An 18,759-nucleotide genomic window follows, 5' to 3' on the forward strand; every position below is an offset into this window, starting at 1 on the left:
TACTTGAGCTCCTCCTCCCTTTGCTTTATCATCTGAATGAAAGGCTGGCTTGCCTGGCCTGCCTATGAGTCCTTAGCTCATTAACCAGACAAAGAGCCAGAGGGAAGGAGTGGGGGAGGAAGGCACACAGTTCCAAACTCCCAAGCCAACCTCTGCTATGACAATGACGGGGTGACCATGTGGGAAATTCCTCCAGAGACCCACCATTTGTGGAGGCTAAGGAGGAAGGCTTCTCTCCTTCCATGTAGGTTGACACCACTGGATGGTTTACCCAACACAGTACATTGGGTAGGTGCCTTAAGCTTGGATTCCCTTGCTTCAGCTTCTGAAGGCTGCGAGTCAATCTGCCTCTCTATTACCCAGCACATGCATCCCATAATACCTAGTTATTCCTTAGTGGGAGTGGGGTCACCCAATACATTGACATCAAGAAGGCAAGTGGAAGACATATATTGCATATGTCTTCTCTGTATATACATATATACATAGATATACATATATAAACATATATATATACAGTGGTGGTTCTAGTTAACAGGAGGATGAGAAGGGGGGCATTGAGTTCCATAGAAAATCAGTGAAAACCCTCAGTGTGGGAATCACATCATGGGCATTCAGGGAACCCTGGTACCCAGTTCTCTGCTGTATAGGCTAACACCCAGCGCCCCACCCACAAAGCCATGCTAAAAGACACAGGCGGAGAGTTGAGGCCTTTCCTAGGACACCTCCCAGCACAGCACAGGTGTTGGGGCTCATGCAAAGGCAGCTGTCTTGACCTCAGAAGAGTTCCGGCCCTGAGCTGGCAAGGCAGCACTGTCTGAATCCGCTTTCACCTCCATCCTCCGAGGGCCAGCTCCTCAGCCTGCTTCCACGCTGCTCTACTTGAGCATCCTCTGGAACATCCTCACGCCTTCCTGCGACCTCTCCAGCTGGCACATCTCCTCTGGCTCCTGCTGCTGCCGAGGCCCCTGGCAGGGGGCCGGGTCTGTTGGCTCCCAGGCTGAAGGTGAGGCCTCTGAGGCCCTGCACCAGCGTTTCCCAAGAGGGAGGGTTGGGGGCCGCGTTCCTCTCTCCACTCACGCCTGCAATATTCGGCACGTGGCCCTGGCATCGGAGCAGATTCTGGCCCCTGTCGCCTCTGACATCCCTTTCAAGGAGATAAGATGCCATGTGATCCCAGTGCCAGCGTCTCGAGTGCCTCAGGAAGACTTTCTTCCTCTGAGGAAAGCCCTGCTTCTCCCAGTACTGCTGCCACAGGGCCTTCTCCCGGGCCTGCTGCTGGAGCAGCCCCTCTGACAGAGGGGCAGGGACACCTGAGCCAGGGCCACGGCTGAGGTTCAGGCCACCGAGGCCCAAGCTTAGCTTCTCTGAGGAGGAAAGCTGAGGGGCTGCCGAGGCCTCTTGGGAGCTCTTCACAGCCGCCATGCGGGAGGGCACGGAAATCGACATCGGATCCCATTTCTGCAGTGGCTCCATGGGGTCTAGTCTCAGCTGGACACCACACTGAGCCCTGGTTCCAGGAGAAAAAGTGAAGGTGGAGGCTTGTGCAATAACTAGGCGATAGCGGGGAGGAATGTGTGCAGCCAGGAAAATCCAGACTGTAATAAGAGGTGAGAAGAGAAGAAAGAAAGCCCATGATTATTCATCTCACTTTGTCTGTCCCTCATCTTCAAACTGGGGCCACCTCCCAGGCTTCTTCCAAGGGCCACAGGAGATGATGCCTGTCCAGAGAGCTTACACAGGGCATGACACATCAGCAGCGTTTCTGGCATGGCGTCTGGGATTCTTTCTCTGGCCTCACAGCTGATACGGAAGGCATCGTATGGGGAAGCACAGTGATTCTGGCCTCACTTCCCCCCAACCCTCAAGGGCAACTCTACTCCAATGAATGGACAGTAACAGGCATTCTTCTTACAAGTGTTTACATATATCCATGGGGGTAGAATTCTATGGGCTTATAAGGACCCTGGGACCGCACCCATATCTGACTTTTCACCTTGCCATGCTGGCTACAACCTCCTCAGTTGCTGACTTGATCTCTTCCATGACCCGCACTGAGAGCGGAACCAACCTCGTCTTTGTGATCAGAATGACAGGATCCTGCAGACAAGGGACTTTGACTCTGAGGTGGCTCTTCCCTGTGGACCAACATGTGATCTTAAACTGAAGACTAGACGCGGCCTCTCCTCCCACTCATTGTTGGACAGTCAGTCCCTGATGTGGCACTCAGGGCCCACTACTGCTCAACAGCTTGAGTAGGGTCTTGCCCGCCCACCCATTGGCCTGTGATGTGCTGTGTAACCCCAGTTCCGCATTGTGCAATTCCAGGTTCTTTGTGCTTTCACCCATGTCTGCAAACGGCTCCCCCAAAGCATGTGTGATAGCTGCAAACTGCTGTGTTTCACAAAGGAGTCTCCCCACCCATGGGAGAAGCAAGGAACAGGAAACTTGGGGAAGTAAACAAAAGGGGAACTGAAGGATCTGGGCATGGGAGGCATGAGTGACAGAGGAAAAATCTGGTGGTTACTCACGGGTGGGGACATCGGAGTCACATCTCTGCCTGCGGATAACAGCAAGGTGGAGTTGACCAAGCAATGCCCTGAGTGACAATGTGTCAGGCACTGTGCTCTAGGTCCCTGAAGCAGATATGCTCACTTCAGAGAGCAAATGTTCCTATGATCCCCGTGAGTAAAACTGACCTCAGTTGTGTCCTGTCACCCTGTGCATCCTATCCCAGAAAAGATGACAGGAGCAACACAGGTCACAGCTGTGCAATGAGGCCTGAGAATCCCCTGGACGTGCCTGAAAAAGAGGCCGCATAGACGCCTGGTCAGATCGGTCACTCAAGCGCTTCCTGCTTCTGTGACATGAGTGTCGAAAGACAATCAGAGAACCATGCAGCCTAGAGAAGCTGGCCCCAAAGGTGCTCAGGCATGAGGGAACATTTGAAGAAAGACATTTTGCATGCTTGGTAACCTGTGCATGGGGTGGTGATCAAGGTAATCTTCCTACCCAATGGGAGTCAAGAAATTGTGCCTCCAAGTCATAGATATAAATGACATCCCTTGGCAGCACTGCCAGTCAGATGTCACTCAAAATCCACCCTCCAGAACTAGAGATCAGGAAATGCAAAGTTAGAAAGGAACAGTAAGCATAGAGGGGTGTGGGGAGAATGAAAGAAAGGGAGCGTGAGAAATTGTGTGGAGGGAGGGAATCCCACTGTTGGTGAAAGTAATAAGCAAAGACCACTGCTTCTCTTCACCTGCTCTGGACTTTGCTTTTCCCCGCAGTCACTGAAGAAGCTCCATGGCACCACTGCACAGTCACTGTCCCCTCTGCTCATCCGACTGCGCACAGTACCCATCATCCCAGCATGCTTAGCTTGATGATGTTACCAGGGGTCAGCGGAGCCTCGGCACAATGGCCTTCTGGGATACGTCTCCCCTCTTGATGACCAAGGTCCTCCCCTCAAGGTATTCAGAATGCTCTGCGTACCTTTCTCACACAAGTCCTTTTCTGGCTCCTTCCGGGAGCCAATGCTTCTATAAGGAAACCAAGTTACTCCTCAAATGCCAATGTGAATTTTGCCAAGGTCCACAGGCATCTGTCTACAGGCATTGTCTCTACTGCAAAGGACCCCTTCTTACCAGGCCTATGATGTCCCATCTGTCAGAGGCAGCCGTTCACCAACCTCTGAACCTGCCAAACCCCAGGAGTCTTCAGGGTCTCTCGTGGTATCACCTTCCACAGAGGACGCAGTAGGCTTCAATGAGTGGGAATGAGGGATGCTGAGCAGCCTCTGTTTTGAGCATTACTGTAAGATATTGGGAGAGGGGAGCCATTTCTTTGTGTGGGTGCCCATGGCAAAGCTCATCATTGTGGAAAGCTGGTGACAGCATCATCCTTGCTGTGGGACAGGCTCCCGTCCACACTGGACACCAGGTTTCTGGCAAGGGATCTCACATTCGACCTTGTGCTCAGTAAGTGACATTCGTGTGGGACTTCAAGTGCTCTAGGGCCTGAGCTGTGAATCCTCATGGATCCTTCTTTTCTGGAGGCCAAATTTTTACACTCACAAGTAAGTACTGAGTTGGCTTTGGCCTTGATGCAAAAACAAAACTATAATCTGTCTCAGGATCTGGTGGCACAGAGATTAAACAGAGCAAGCCCTGGATACCTGAGAAGGTCTCTCAGACAATGGCCTTTGCATTGCCACTCGGAGGAGGACTTGGAATCCTCCGGGACAACAGCGAAGAAAACAGAATTCCAGGTCCAAGGACAGTGTGATTGAGGAGTTTGAAGTGGGAAGCAGAGTGCCACAAGGTGAGCCTAAAATGGTGGCCATTGGCCCTCATACTTGAAGCAAGCATTGTGGGGAAGGGGCGAGGAGTTGTGCACATTACCATTAAAGCAGGCCTGGGCCTGTGTGACACCTGACAACGCCCCAGTTCCCTCACTGTATCCTTTCACTTGCACTTATATTTTGCACTGTTCATCACAAATGGATTCTAGCAGATACTTCTGTAGATGTCCTCAAAAGCGCTGGTCATTCCAGAGCTCAGAACAGAATAGTGCCCCCAAATCACTCTTTTTTTTTTTTTTTTTTTTTTTTTTTTTTTTTTTGGTTTTTCGAGACAGGGTTTCTCTGTGTAGCCTTGACTGTCCTGGACTCACTTTGTACACCAGGCTGGCCTCGAACTCACAGCGATCCGCCTGCCTCTGCCTTCCGAGTGCTGGGATTAAAGGCGTGCGCCACCACGCCTGGCCTCAAATCACTCTTTTACAAATTCAATGAATGGTACCTCAATATATCGAGATCCCAAAGGTTGCGATGTCAGTCTTACAAAAGTGCAAGAGAGACAGTCTCATGGGACAACAGTGACACTGCAGCTCCATGCACAAATTCTATGTTGAGGATGGAAGAGAGGACACTGTGGGGAGCCTGGTGTCAAGGGTGGGTATAAGGAATCAGACAAAGCCAGAGAGCTGTGTGGCTAACGGGATGCTAAGATCGTGTTTGACTCCGGCACGTTGTAGATGATGGAGATCTTCAGTTGGAGACCTGATGGGAGGGGACAGTACCATTGTGGCAGCAAGGAGTTCTGGGCCAGAAGCAATATGTATGTGAACCCACTTGACATAGACCTATCACTCAGGGCTAAGGCATTGGTTATCACTAGTGAGAAGAAAAGATCGCCAAGTACTTTTACTTGAGGAATGCCACAATGCAGCTATCAGGTTGGATGAAACCTTGGAGAAAAGGGCAACAGGATGCTCAAATTCAATGTGTGGCATGGCACCGAGTATCATAGGCTCATGGCATGTCGTATTATCCTCCATAGTTAGGGACTCACATCCTGATAAGCAAGGCTCCACAGTGCTCTTGCCTACAACATGAACTACCGTGTCATGGAAGCTCAGTGCTGGCAAGCAGTGGCTCAGCTAGATAACAGAAGTTCTGTGGCCTCGGGGAGTATGCAGGAGTCCTTCCCATGGATGCTCACTTGAGTAAGCCAACTGCTGCACCACAGCTGTAGCTGCTCCATCCTTAAAGCATAACACAGCCTCAGGTACTTAACTTACTAAGTTCTGGGTTCAGGAAACCAGGTTATTTATTTAATCATTTTATTAATTTATTCTATCTCTTTTAGATTTAGTTCAGGTCTTATTTGCAGTGAGGCGTGGACTAAGTAGCACAGAATGGTCTCAGAAGTATAGTCATCTTCCTGCTTGTACCTCCTCTGGGTTAGAAGAATGGGCCACTATGCCTATTGGGTAGGTGTGGATGTGAGAGACTGCGTGTGTGGTGCGGTGTGGTGTGGTGTGTGTGTGTGTGTGTCTGTGTGTCTGTGTGTGTGTGTGTGTCTGTGTGTCTGTGTGTGTCTATGTGTGTTCTACATGGTTATGCACCCATTCTCACATGCAAACAGTGTGTGTACAATACATTTTTGCCAACTGGCCTGGATCTCATTATGGAACCAAGATGGCCTCCACCATTAGACCCTTCTGCTCTGCCTCCCAAGTGCCTGGCTGTGAGGCGTGCTGATACCGATCTGCTTATCTTTAAATTTTTCCAAGCCATCTAGGGTTTTGAGCATAAAATGGAGACCATGGCTCTCCCGTGTTGGGGAATAAACACACTGCTCACTACTGGATTCTTTTTCTCTGGCAAAAATACACATTTCTCGATGGGAATGAGGGCTTTCTAATGGATGGGGAAAGCCTGCCTTACTACACTTGACCTGAGCAGTCTTCTTTAAGCGCTAATAAAAGACGCCAAAATTTGATCTGCAGTAGCTCCACAGCGCACCCCAGATTTTACCTTTGTAGTCCCTCGGCACCGGCTGGTGCCCTCCAAGTGACCCGATCCAGGCAAAGGAACCGGGCATGTCTCTTTCCCCAGTTTAACAACCCTCACAACTTGCCTCGTATGACTGCCCACATCAGTGTGAGGTGCCACTGCCTATTTGCCAACAGTGGCTCTGCAGACAGTGTTCCAGATTCAGATCTTGCGGGTACTGGTGCCTCTGGAGTTAGAGATCAAGCAGGTTAAACTAGACGGATGCCTTCCTGTTCATCTTCCGTCTGATGCCCACAACTCAAGCAGGTCCTCATTATGGAGTCCCAGACTCTGTCTTTAACACATGTCTAGATGCATGGGCTCTGTGTACAAATGCCCTGGAATCAGGCTGCAGCACTATGCAAGTGCACCTCACAATGTACATGCCCCCAACTGCAGAGCACTGTAGAGCATACCCAAGGACCACAATATTCCCACAGCAGTGCCATACTGCACACAGTCCTTGTCCCAGCAGGATGCTGCCTGTCAATGCAAGAGACTGTTCCCGCTTGAGGAAATGTACCTGAGGCCACAAATGTCAAGTCCACACGAGGGCCTGTGGAACACAAAGGAGACTCAAGACTGACCATGCTTAAGATGAGTGGTGGGAAGTTCATGAATCAGTCCCAGGTCTCAGGGATCGCAGTACGTCAAGCCTTGTTAAAGAGAGTGAGGGACACTGAAGCTTATGATTGCATCTGTTCAGTTCCGCCTGGTGAGTAACTTACCATCCTGTTGTCTCTGTGGCTACATGACCACCATCCATCTTTCCACTAGCAGGAAAGAAAGAGCCAGTCTGACCTCCTACTTACCACATTCACTCTGAAATGTATATATACATAGGGCATATCTTCCATTCCTGTTATGGACATTTTACTGGAGATTTAACTTATTTGGGTACATTTAATTTTGTCTTTGAGCTGCTGAACCTAGGTAGGAATATTCTACCACTGAGCTATCTTTCCAATCTTCCTTTTCGACATTTTCCCTCACAACCCTACACAGGTTGTCCTTGAACACACTCTGTAGCTCTGACTTGGAGTCTGTGATCCTCCTGCCTCAGCCTTCCAACTAGCTGGGGTTACAGGCCTTCACCAGCACACTTCTGTTTTTATTTCTATCTCAAGACAAGAACTTGGACCTCTTCCTCTTCCATGAGAGGAAACGGACAGTACTGCTTCTCCCCAGAGATGGCCATCAATTCCCTGCTCTTCATCTTAAGTTCTGTTTACCCTCTCTGCTCCACATGTCTTGAGCATTCACAACTCATTGTTATGTTGTCCGTCACAGGAAAATTCAGTGTACAAAAATACAGTGGCTCCAAGTGTGGCAAAGGCCAGCCAGTCAGGACTGTACCAGTAATGCACCTCTCACAAAGGTCAAGAAGATGTGCTATTTTTATGTACTTGGTCCCTATCAAACTCTCTTAAGGAAACTCGAACAAAACAAAACAAAATGGGTCTGAGCCCATGGTGGACAATGCGTCCCCCTCCAGTCTTGGCTCATATGATTAACCATTTATTCCTTTCAGAAAACATCCTGGCCACAATCCCCAAGGAGTTAGCAGTGTGGAATCAGATTCAGCTCCAAAATCTGCCTCATGTGGTGGGGACACAAGGGAAGTTATTACACAGCCCTCTCAGGAAATAAGGGGAAAACGATGATGTAGAGAATGGCTCAAGAGTTCAGAAAAAAACAGTCAACATCTAGTGGGCGATGGGAGAACTCGCAGTATCCTTTGCTCCAGTGTATTCTGTGTTGTGGTCAGGTAGATAGAAAATGGTTCCCTCGAGAAAATGCTCTGAGGAGTAAGTCACTAGGAGCAGGGACCTGGTGCAGGTAAGGACAGAGAGCAGGAGGACTGTGATATCATGCAGGTGACTGTCACTCACCTCGAGGGAAAATCACAAGTGAAACCAGTGCCCCAGGAGAAAACTTAGAGAGGATATGTGAGGGACCCCTCATTTATGCACAGGCTATGGCACTCAGGGAGAAATACACAGGCATACAAGCGACTCATCTCCTTATTAGCACTTGACCAGTAGTCATTCAATGAGTACAACATGGCCATCAGACAGCTGGTCCCCCAAATTCCCTCTTCTTCAGTTTGACTCAAGATAGGCCCCCTTGTCTGTGGCCATGAATAGCCAGGGACTTTGTGGCGAGAGATGCTGAAAAGCCCCAGTGCACCAAGGAGTAGTTGGCTATGCAAAACCATCAGAACAGGACATCCAAGTCAGAGCTCTTGATTTGGAGATGGGGGAGGAAGAGAGAGGGAACTGGAGAGGCAGAGAGGGAGAGAGAGAGGAGAGGACCAGAGACAGAGACAAAGAGCAAAGCAGAGAAAGAGATACACAGCAGAGACAGAGACAGAGAGAGACTGAGACAGAAACAGAAGAGAAACAAACAAAGCAGAGAGAGACAGACAGAGCAGAGAGGGAGAAACAGAGAGACTGAGACACACACAGAGAGAGACTGAGACAGAAACAGAGGAGAAAGAAACAAAGCAGAGAGAGACAGACAGAGCAGAGAGAGAGAAACAGAGACTGAGACACAAACACAGAGAGAGACAGAGACACACAGAGAGACACACACACACACACACACACACACACACAGAGAGAGAGAGAGAGAGAGAGAGAGAGAGAGAGAGAGAGAGAGAGAGAGAGAGATATTCTGGATTTGGATGGTGCATGGGATGTATTCATACTTGTGTTGGCATCACTCAGCTCAAAACTGTCAAGGAGCCCAATGGCAATGAGTGGGCATCTCCTGCTATGCCTAGAGAGCTGATTAGTATTACAGGAAAAAGAGCTTGGACAAAGACGGAGGTATCTGGTTTTCACATCTTTGTTCTACTTCTTGCCAGCTGCGTGCCTTATGCTCATCATGGGCTCCTGTCACCTTCTTTGGGATCTTGTGGACAGGTGGCAAACCGGCTGCAAGGTTCCCTCCCTGCCTGCGACTTCTACCTCAACAGGTATTGTCAGGAGCTCACAGGGACTGAAGCATGTAACAAGTTTTCCTAGACATACCTTAGGCCCTTACTCCCTGAACACAAGCCCCGTCTCCCTCTCGGCAGCAGGTCCTATCCCTGCTCTAGGTGCTGCACTCTGCAATGGAAAAGAATCCTTCTCTCCCCTGCGAGCGCAATACAGGACTTGTACTTTACAAGAGAGACAGTTGTGCGAGAACATCCCTGCTCTCCAATCGATACTAAGATCTTTAGGGCACAGGCTGCTTATACAGAGTTAAATAAGTGTCAGAAGGCATGTTGTATTTACTAGAACAAGACTTTTATACTGCAGAAGCACTCAGATATGTGTGAGTCTGAGACAAGCTGGAGGTTAGACAGGCATTCTAGGTTCAGGCATGGTCACATGGTAAGAACCTGACTAAAAATAATAGAAGACTATTTTAAGAAAGGCCAGGCAGAATGACAGAAGCATTCAGTCCTTCATGGGTTCAGTGCCAGCCTGGTCTACATAGACAGCTCCAGGCCATCCATGGCTAGATGTGACAACTGACAAGTGTGTGTGCACACATGGAAAGATGCAACTACATGCAATGCCTGCATGTCTTTGTTCCCTTTTTGTTTTGGTTTGGTTTGGTTTTTGGAGGGAGGGAATTGTTTCGAGACAGGATTTCTCCATGCACCTTTGCCTGTCCTGGACTCCCTTTGTAAACCAGGCTGGCCTCAAACTCACGGAGATCATCTGCCTGCCTCTGCCTCTCTGAGTGCTGGGATTCCAGGCCACTGTGCCAGGCTAGATGTGTGTCCTCTTTTCAAAAGGGCAAAGGATCACTTTCTAGATATGTTTCCACCACATGGGTACCAGGGATTGTACTTTGGTTGTCAGGCTACTGTGAAAGTACTTTTAATCACCAAGACAGCTCACCTCTATGACTTGGTTCCTACACATGGCACGCAGCCTGCGGCAGATTTCCCCCTGCAGTGTTTTCCTTAGGTGTTTCTGATTTGTCTTGTATGTACACAGTTTCAGATTCCAGAATCCTTCTCCTCTTTACCATTCTGTTGTTCACTTTACTGCTACAGAGAAAATGTCTCTGTATCTGTTCAATTCAATGTCCCCTGCCAAGAAGACTAACATCTTCTCCTGTGGAGCTGGTCCTCCAACTTTGGACACACTGGCAATTCTTAAAAAATGTCCTTAACAGCACACACACACACACACACACACACACACACACACACACACACACACACCCTTGCCAGAGCATGACCTTTGTTTATAGAGAGCTGTAAAGCAAAGAGATCAAGGCAATATTTCCCAGTTACTGTGAAACCAAGTGGTAGCCCTCACAGCCACAGGGCAGATGGTATGATGCCTTCTGGTTCCTTGACTGCTGACCTGATCACTAAGAAGGATGGGTGTGACTCACGCCCCTACACAGCTTGCATTGGCTGCTCAGTATAACTTACTGCGGGGACAGACCCATCCCTAAGTAGCATCACTTGTTCTTCTAATGGCGTCTCAGCGCACTCATCACAAGCCACATTAACTGTACTGATTGTTTTGCCATTGCTGAGGTCTGCCAGGGGCTAGGACATGGACTGTTCCACTAACCCATCCTGCCCCAAACCACTCTATCGATTTAGATGATGTGAGATGCCCTCTTCCCCGTGAAAGCCTTGTTAGACAATGGACCGTCACCCCACCCAGCTTTACAGTGCCTCTTAAGTCAGATGTTGTTTGCAATAGCTTAGACTTTATCAACATTAGACATAAGTAGATGGAGCAGTAAGGAACAGTACATTAGTGTCATAAATATCCAAAGTTTGTGCTTAAGCCACATATGCACTTCTATGACAGAATTATAAGTGCTTTCCACAAGGTCACACACAGGAGCTGCAAAGGAAGAAGGCTTCTCCCTTGGAATACAAGGATGCAATTACTAGACACAGGCTTCAAGTTCACAGCCAACATGGGCTGAAGTTTGCACCATTACAGTTAGATACCGATTTCTGTAGGAATTCTCCCTCCCAAGAACCAGCCCGCTGCTCATTTCAGGATGAGACCAACCCACCCATATTTTCCCTGCTCCCCATTGCTCGTTACTGATTGGTGTTGGCTTTTCCATTGTTGTTTGTTATTTCATGTTTTAAGGAAAAACACACACCCTTTACCAGGCCACTCAATTTCCCACAAGAAAGAATCACATTTTAAAACGACATTTAACATAGGAACCCTAAATGAGCGAAGTGGAAACCAAACTGAATTGGAAATATAATCCAGTCAGACTTGGGAGACATCCTCATGTTGCATTTCAACATAAATGGGACGCCAGACTTGACAGAGAACATCCAATTCTCATGAAAGACCCCTTGAGGTTGTGGTAGGGAGGGGGCAAAACAGCAAAGGGTACAAATGCCCATTGACCTCTTACTGAACATACAGACAAAAGCCAAGACTGTTTTGTGTGAATGCCATTGGATTTTATAAACAAGACATAAGGAAGCCTAGGCCATCAAGTAGGAGATTGTCCTCTTTGCTGTAGGCTGTAGAAATGAGCCTCCTTCAATATCTCGTTAATGTGGGAGTAAGAACCATGGCCTTGGCACAGTGCATAGTCCTCATGGGAGAACTCAGGCATATTGGAGTTAAGTTCGGCAAGGTTCTGGTTTAAGGTGCGATCTGGAACACTCTCTTGCTCGGCATTGTTGATGTTGCTGAGGTTCCTTTCATTATCACTGCTTGAAGACTGGAAGGAGAAAGACAGAAGGAGGATGGCTATTATGACACTGTCATCATTTCCTGGTCATCTTGAAGAATACTGGCTTCACATTCTACAAAAGGCTTCACAGTCAATAAAGTGTAACCACTTGGGCCGTTCATTCCATTCTTTTTGCACCCTATCGGCCAAGATCGGTTTACTGGTACCCATTTGACAGAGCAGGAAAGAGGTCTGTGATGGGCCCAAAGGCCAGCCTCTAGGAAGTGTCAGAAAGAAGGTTCAAACACGGGCTCTCTCACTCCAAATCCCTCCACATATCCTCTGGCCCTGCTTGGACCATGCATTCCAATTGTCTGCATCAGGGAAGGTAGCTCCCACCCTCCAAGAGAAAGCAGCCATCAGAGATGCCAAATGGGGTTGGGATTGGTACCAAAGCAAGAAAGATGGAATGCAGGTCCAAGTGCCAATGTGGCAAAAAAAAATGGTGGGAAACACTCCATCCACACAAATGACCACATATGCATACATACGAACAACAGGACCTTTCATTCCTTATCTCTGAGAGTGAAGAGACGGGCTCCTCCTACAGCAATTTAAGGTTCCATTCACGTCTTGAAATGCCCTTGACATTTTTTTTAATGAAAGCTATATGTCAACACTCAACATTTCTGATGACTAACTCACAATGGTCTCCTATTTGTGGACTTAGTATAGCGTCTCTCTTTGTGTTTGCTCTTAAAATTGTCTTTTCTTGAAGTAACTTCATTCTCTCATGTTGGTGATATTATGTAGGATCCCCAGGAAAGAGTCATATTCTGGACTTCTGTAGGCTAAGGGTGTAACTCAGTGCTAGAATGCTTTCCTAAGATGCTTGAGACCTTGGGCTCCATGTCATTGGGTACAGGAACACTTGTGCACACAATTGTGCACACACTTGCTAACTTCTTGCCTCTAATACTAAGACTATCAAAAGAAGAGGATGTAATCACAAGAATCCTCATCTGAATTAAAGTTTGAAGAATACTGGTATTGTATGACTCATAAGGCCATCGTTCTCAAAGATTGCTTTAATAGTGACTGAATCCAAGACATGCCATTGTTTCAGGTCCTATGGAGCTCCTCAGTTCACTACATAACCTGTAGGTATCAAATGGTAGTATTTATGCAATGAGATCCATGCATTCAAAGAGTATCCACGAGAATCACAGAAGCCAAACCAATCTGTGTGTGAGTAGCTGGCACATAGCTATCAATGCATGTAAGGCTTACTTGGAGAAAGAGGTCTGAAAGGAAACTGGAGAACCTGTATCTCATATAAGGCCTCCAGTCTAAAAATCCAGACGTAACACTTTTACAACACAGTTTGTTTATGAACACTCAAAAACCACATAAGCTATCACAGTGGACAAAAACACCTGGTACACACTGTGGTTTCCTTTAGGGAGATTTCCCTTCTTGGTTGTTTGATGTGGGTTTTTTTTTTTGATTGTTTGTTGTTTGGTCTTTTTGTTGGACTATATTCTGAACAATATGGCAAGCTGGGGAATCACAACTGACAGCATATTTGGATTACACTCCTATGTCACGCAGACGACAGTATCCTATGAAGAGGGGATATAGACTACTAAGGGGCTGAGGACATAGCGACATTGTTCAAAGCTTACCCAGCACATGGGAATAAGATTCACTTTGTAAGTAACTGAGTCACAGAATGCTGCCACAATGCCAAAGACAATCTATTCTGAGACTCAGTTCCTGGTGACTTCAGAACAGGATTAGAGAAACGAGCAGTGGTGCTGGAAATGAGACCTTGGGAAGAAGGCTCAGTGTGCTTCCAAGTGGCAAAGACAGTCTAAGACACCCCCACACAACAATTCTTTCTGGATCTGCAATGGCTATTTATCCAATCAACAGTCCTCCCAGTCATAGAGCCTGTACTTTGTCACACTCTTCCTGTGACAATGAACTTGAGGGGGAATTCTTGAAGTAATGAAATGTGTGAATGTGGGACCTACTGGAATGTGCTGATAGCTTGATGAATGACTGTGCATTTTCATTGCCCAAATTGCTCTTCATAACACGAACATTTACACCTTTCTACACCTGAGTCTCACAAAGACAACTACTTTTCCCAGAAGATAAAGACCTGAAATGTTTCAAGGTCAAACAAAATATCACTGCACCAATGCTTCTTAGCGTGTGCTCACCACTCCTAGAAACATCTCTTCAGAAGGCCTGCTTCAGTACAAAGCTCACTCCTTAAAAGACAAAAAAGCTCCTGAGCACTGGGGTGCATGCCTGTAATCCCAGCACTCCAGGAGGCAGAAGCATATGGATCTCTGTGAGTTCGAGGACAGCAAGGTCTACAAAGGGAGTCCAGAGCAGCCAAGGCTACTCAAGGAAAGCCGGTCTTGGAAAAAAAGAAAAAGAAAGAAAAGAAAAGAAGGAAAGAGGGAGGAAAAATGGTTTCCTGGCCAGGCTATGGTGGTACAGCCCTTTAGGAACACTCAGAGGCAGAGGCAGGCAAGTCTCTGAGGTCCTGGCCAGCTAAGGCTCCACAGAATGCCTGTGAATCAAAAAAGAAGCGTAGAAACAAAAGAGATTGACTTGTTTCTCTGTTCCTAAGTAGATCCTTTGTAGGTCCTTGAACATGAGAACATCAACCAGTTGCCATGTAATCCGCAGCAAAGGAAAGGTCTGGGATCTGTACCAGTCATCCACACACTTTCCTTACACACTCCAAGTTTTGCTTTACTCAGTCATCAGGAAAACTCTGTGAAGCCATTGGTTTTTATCAGAAGTACAGACAATTACAGAAGCGTTCAGTCTTCACATTTGGACCACCATAGTTCACATCTTTGATCCGGGGAGCAGACTTACATGCCAAAGATGTACAGGTGCTAACCTTGGAGATGAAGGCTGGTATTCATACTTAGGTGGCTATGTGCATCAGCAAATGCTATGGGTCAAGAGCACTAATTGCTTGACTCACATAGATCTAAGACCTAGAGTCTAGGTACATTTTACCCAAAACCTACCTGTGTTGAGTCACAGCGGCAGTAATGGCTCACACTGATAAGCCCCTGATCACTTGCTCAGGCAAGGTAAAAGTGAGCTGCCAACTTACTTATTACCCGATGTGTCCAGAAAACCTTTCCAGTGCTCCCTCCGCTCTACATTATGCCAACCACCCTGGGCTACTGCACACTAGTTATTAGAGTTAGGGCTGCTGCAGGTGAAATGCCAGCTCGTCAGCACAAGCAAGCATCACTGAAGCTTTCCACGATGTCTTCACGCAACCCCCAGTTTGCTTTCAGTTTTCCAGCGAGGAGCAAGAAGAGCACTGCAGCCAGTGTTCTTCAGGTTTACTTCTGCCCTAACTGCAGGAAGTGGGTGCCATCCCTCCTCCCCATTTGCACGGTGGAGACATTTCTGGAACCCAGTTCCTCCTGGTTGTGCTCTGGAAAGTCTCCTTGTTGACCCTGTGTCTGTTCTGTGGCCCAGTAAAATCATGCTTAACACAATACTTAAGATCCGGCTCTGGCTCAAAGCCACCGCAGCCAATGAGGAGACTTCCACGAGGTCATGTGGGACGGTTCTCCTGCCGTGTGGGGATGGAAATGAATGCCTCAGTGTGGGCAGTGAGTCACAAGGAGAGGCTATGCGGCCACAGTTCCTACCTCTATTCCACGGGGGTCCTGGAAGGCCTGGTCCTCCTTACTCCTCTTTGAATGAGAGGAATGCTGGTTGTCTTCCTCCTCGCCATCTCTTTTCCTTTTCCTGAAAACAGTTTTCAAAGGGAGAGGGAAATCTGTCAGTTAGTGATCGATCTTTGGGATGCTCAGCTTTCAGCCTTGTGCCAATACCGAAATCTGGGGTCTTGTCTAGGACAGTGCCAGTCAGTGCTGCTCGAATGGGTCCCCATTCTACAGGCAGGTGGCAATAGGCAGCGCAGGAAACATGTCAAACGGGAACTCTATGTATACCCAAAGCCCAAGTCCGCGTTCCCCAAACCACCATCTCACTTTCTACCACGGCTTGCCACTAGAAACACAGAGAAGTTTATGGCCAAATGTTAAAACTCTACCTCACTAGACCCATGGTCTTCATCCATTGACGTAACGGCTCCAGCTTATATGAATTTAAGCCCTGCCATAGGGCAACTCTCAAGATTCATGCAGCCTTATGCCCCTTCAGCCAGAGGCTAGGAAGACTGAACAGATATTTCTTGTGTACGGTCAGGTCACTGTCATTGCTATAGCAACAAGTATTATGTCACAGTAGCTAGTTGACTTGACTGCCACCATGACACCATGGCTGATTACTCCCTTGAAACCTTGTCTTAAAAAATGTTTTAATGCTTCTTTCCATTGTATCTTTTCCCACATTCTTGCTTTCAGAACTAATTAGTTTGGGCTGTCTGACATTACTATTCTTGCACATTCTTCTCATGTTATCATGTGAATATTCATACCAGATCTTTCATTAAAGATAATTCTTAGTTGTTTTTAGTCATATATTTGTCTTAGTTCACTTATTTTTCCCTAGTCTTCAATCTTGCTTTATTGTCTGAGACAGTACTTTCTAGTCAGGTGTCCCATTTATTTTAAAGCCTTTTCAGTTAAACTGTCTTTATAAAGATGAAGCTGAACATAAAAATCAGAAATTATACCTAGATAAAGCAGTGTTCTCACACATTATTGGCCACGTGTATTGCCTATCAGACTTCCAAATTTTTACTGACTTATCTCTTTACAATGAACTAAATTAAAATCTTGAAAATGAAATGAATCAATAGCAATAACAAAGCTTTTGCATTTATTATTTAATGTAAAGATTTCTTTAATCAAGAAATATTTCATGATGTGAAAAACAATGAACTACTTCAAGTCTAAATCAAATAATATCATCATGGAACAAATGTTACATGGATAAAATTATTCGTGAGATTTTTTTTATATTGCTCTTCTGTAATGAGAAATTAGTCTGTGTATGTGTCTTATGTATTAATGCAAAGCAGAAGCACTTTATAGAGTTTTTGCTATATGTAGAATACGGAAGTTTTACAATCTGATAAATCCTTTAACATAAGTTTTTCTATGAAGTGACTATGTCCATAATTATAAGATAATATAATCTATTTGTCAATATACTTTATTTTAAATGTTATTTATATATTTATTTTTCTTTGTGTGTCTGTATGCAGATAAATGTTATTCCTACATGTGATAGTCAGGAGACAACTTGGTGTAGCTGGTGTTTTTCCTTCTACTACATAGAATGTGATTTTAAAAATTAGACCATCAGGCTTGGTGGCAAGAGCCTTTAGGCACTTTTGTCATTCCATAATTTCATACATGCATATAATTTGTTCTGATAAAATCTACCATCAAATTTCTCTCATCCCTCCTGGCACCTTTCTTGCCCAATTTCATGCACATTTTAACATCCCCCGAGTCCATGTATTGCAGGTTGTATGTGCATGGATTTAGGAACATCTTCATGAACATGGATCAACTCTCAGAAGCCAAATTCCTAACAAAATTGGAGTCTTCCCCAATACCATTGATTGCTAATAGCTCCTCAGCTAGGGGTATGAGTTCATGAACTGCTTCCTAGTCTGTGCTGGGATTTTTCCAGCCTTAATCCTGTGTAGGTGTTGGACATGTGGCCATAGCTGCTGTTGTAGTCATGTGGACAACAATATTGTCACAGCGAGGAAATGAAGCTTCCCTGCAGTCACCACATGGGACTTTTGCAAGCTTTCTGCTTTCTATTCCTTCTTTCCTGATGATCCCTGAGTCCTGGAAGGGACAGATTCATGATCTGGATGTCCCAATGGGAGAGAGAATATTCAAAGCTGCTGCTTCTGCTGCTTCTTTTTTTTCCTCCTCCTCTTCCTCCTCCTCCTCTTCCTCCTCCTCTTGTTGATCATTAAAGGTTTCTGTATTCTTTGCCATCTACTGCAAAAAGAGGTTTCCTGTGACTGTCGAGAACTGAAGTAATGTATGGCTAGATATAGAAGTTAGAGGAAGTTTAATATTGTGTCCATTAGCCAGGATATGCATATTAAATTCTTTTTTAAGGCTTAACAACCCAGGGAGTTACAGTTGCCAGTACTGGAGATGAAGGCTTATTCCTCAAGGATTTAAAGCCCCATATCTGTGGAACACTCCAGCCATTACAAGCCTTGATTTTCAGCAGCAGGAAGGACTAGAACTAGGGGACACTCCAAAGTCTGACACTTCTTCCTCAGGATGCTTAGTTCCTTGAGGCTAACATCCCTGATTTGCATTTACAGTGTTGGGACCCGTGGCCATTCCAGGATCCTTGAACACTTTCGGGGAGGTAGACCCCACCCTTTCTCATCTCTAGGTCCTCGCAACCTCTGACTTTCTTCGGCATTAAGGCTCTGCCTCCTCTGTCTTTCTGTTGTCCCTTGTTGCATCCTCCTCTTCTGCTGCCCACCACCTCTGCCCCAGCGTGTCTCTCCCAGACAGACTCTTCCAGCGTCCTCTTGCTGCCCCTGGTGCTGCCACTGGTGGTACCACAAGGACTGCAGCCTCTGCTGCCATCTCCTCTACCTAGGCTGTGAGCATAGCCCTCTGGGGAATGAAAAACCGAAAAGAAAAAAAAAACCCAGACTCAACCCTGGCAAGAAAAGACCACAGGGGACATCTTCTAATGGATCTACCATCACAATGGCAGAGGTCAAGCTGACC

At 46.7% G+C, this 18,759-nt stretch overlaps 1 pseudogene across 1 annotated transcript; it reads right to left on the reverse strand.

Moving 5' to 3' along the window:
- Nucleotides 1-577: 577 nt before the first annotated feature.
- Nucleotides 578-16,266, reverse strand: LOC311602710 (protein FAM156A/FAM156B-like; annotated as a pseudogene). Its single transcript, XR_014783646.1, has 3 exons — nucleotides 16,125-16,266; nucleotides 15,718-15,817; nucleotides 578-1,598 (listed from the first exon to the last, which is right to left on the reverse strand). The product of XR_014783646.1 is annotated as a protein FAM156A/FAM156B-like (transcript).
- Between the last annotated feature and the right edge of the window lie 2,493 nt (nucleotides 16,267-18,759).

The sequence above is a fragment of the Acomys minous genome, assembly GCF_964271855.1.
Source record: "Acomys minous genome assembly, chromosome: 7".
In the NCBI taxonomy this organism is placed as follows: Eukaryota; Metazoa; Chordata; class Mammalia; order Rodentia; family Muridae; genus Acomys; species Acomys minous.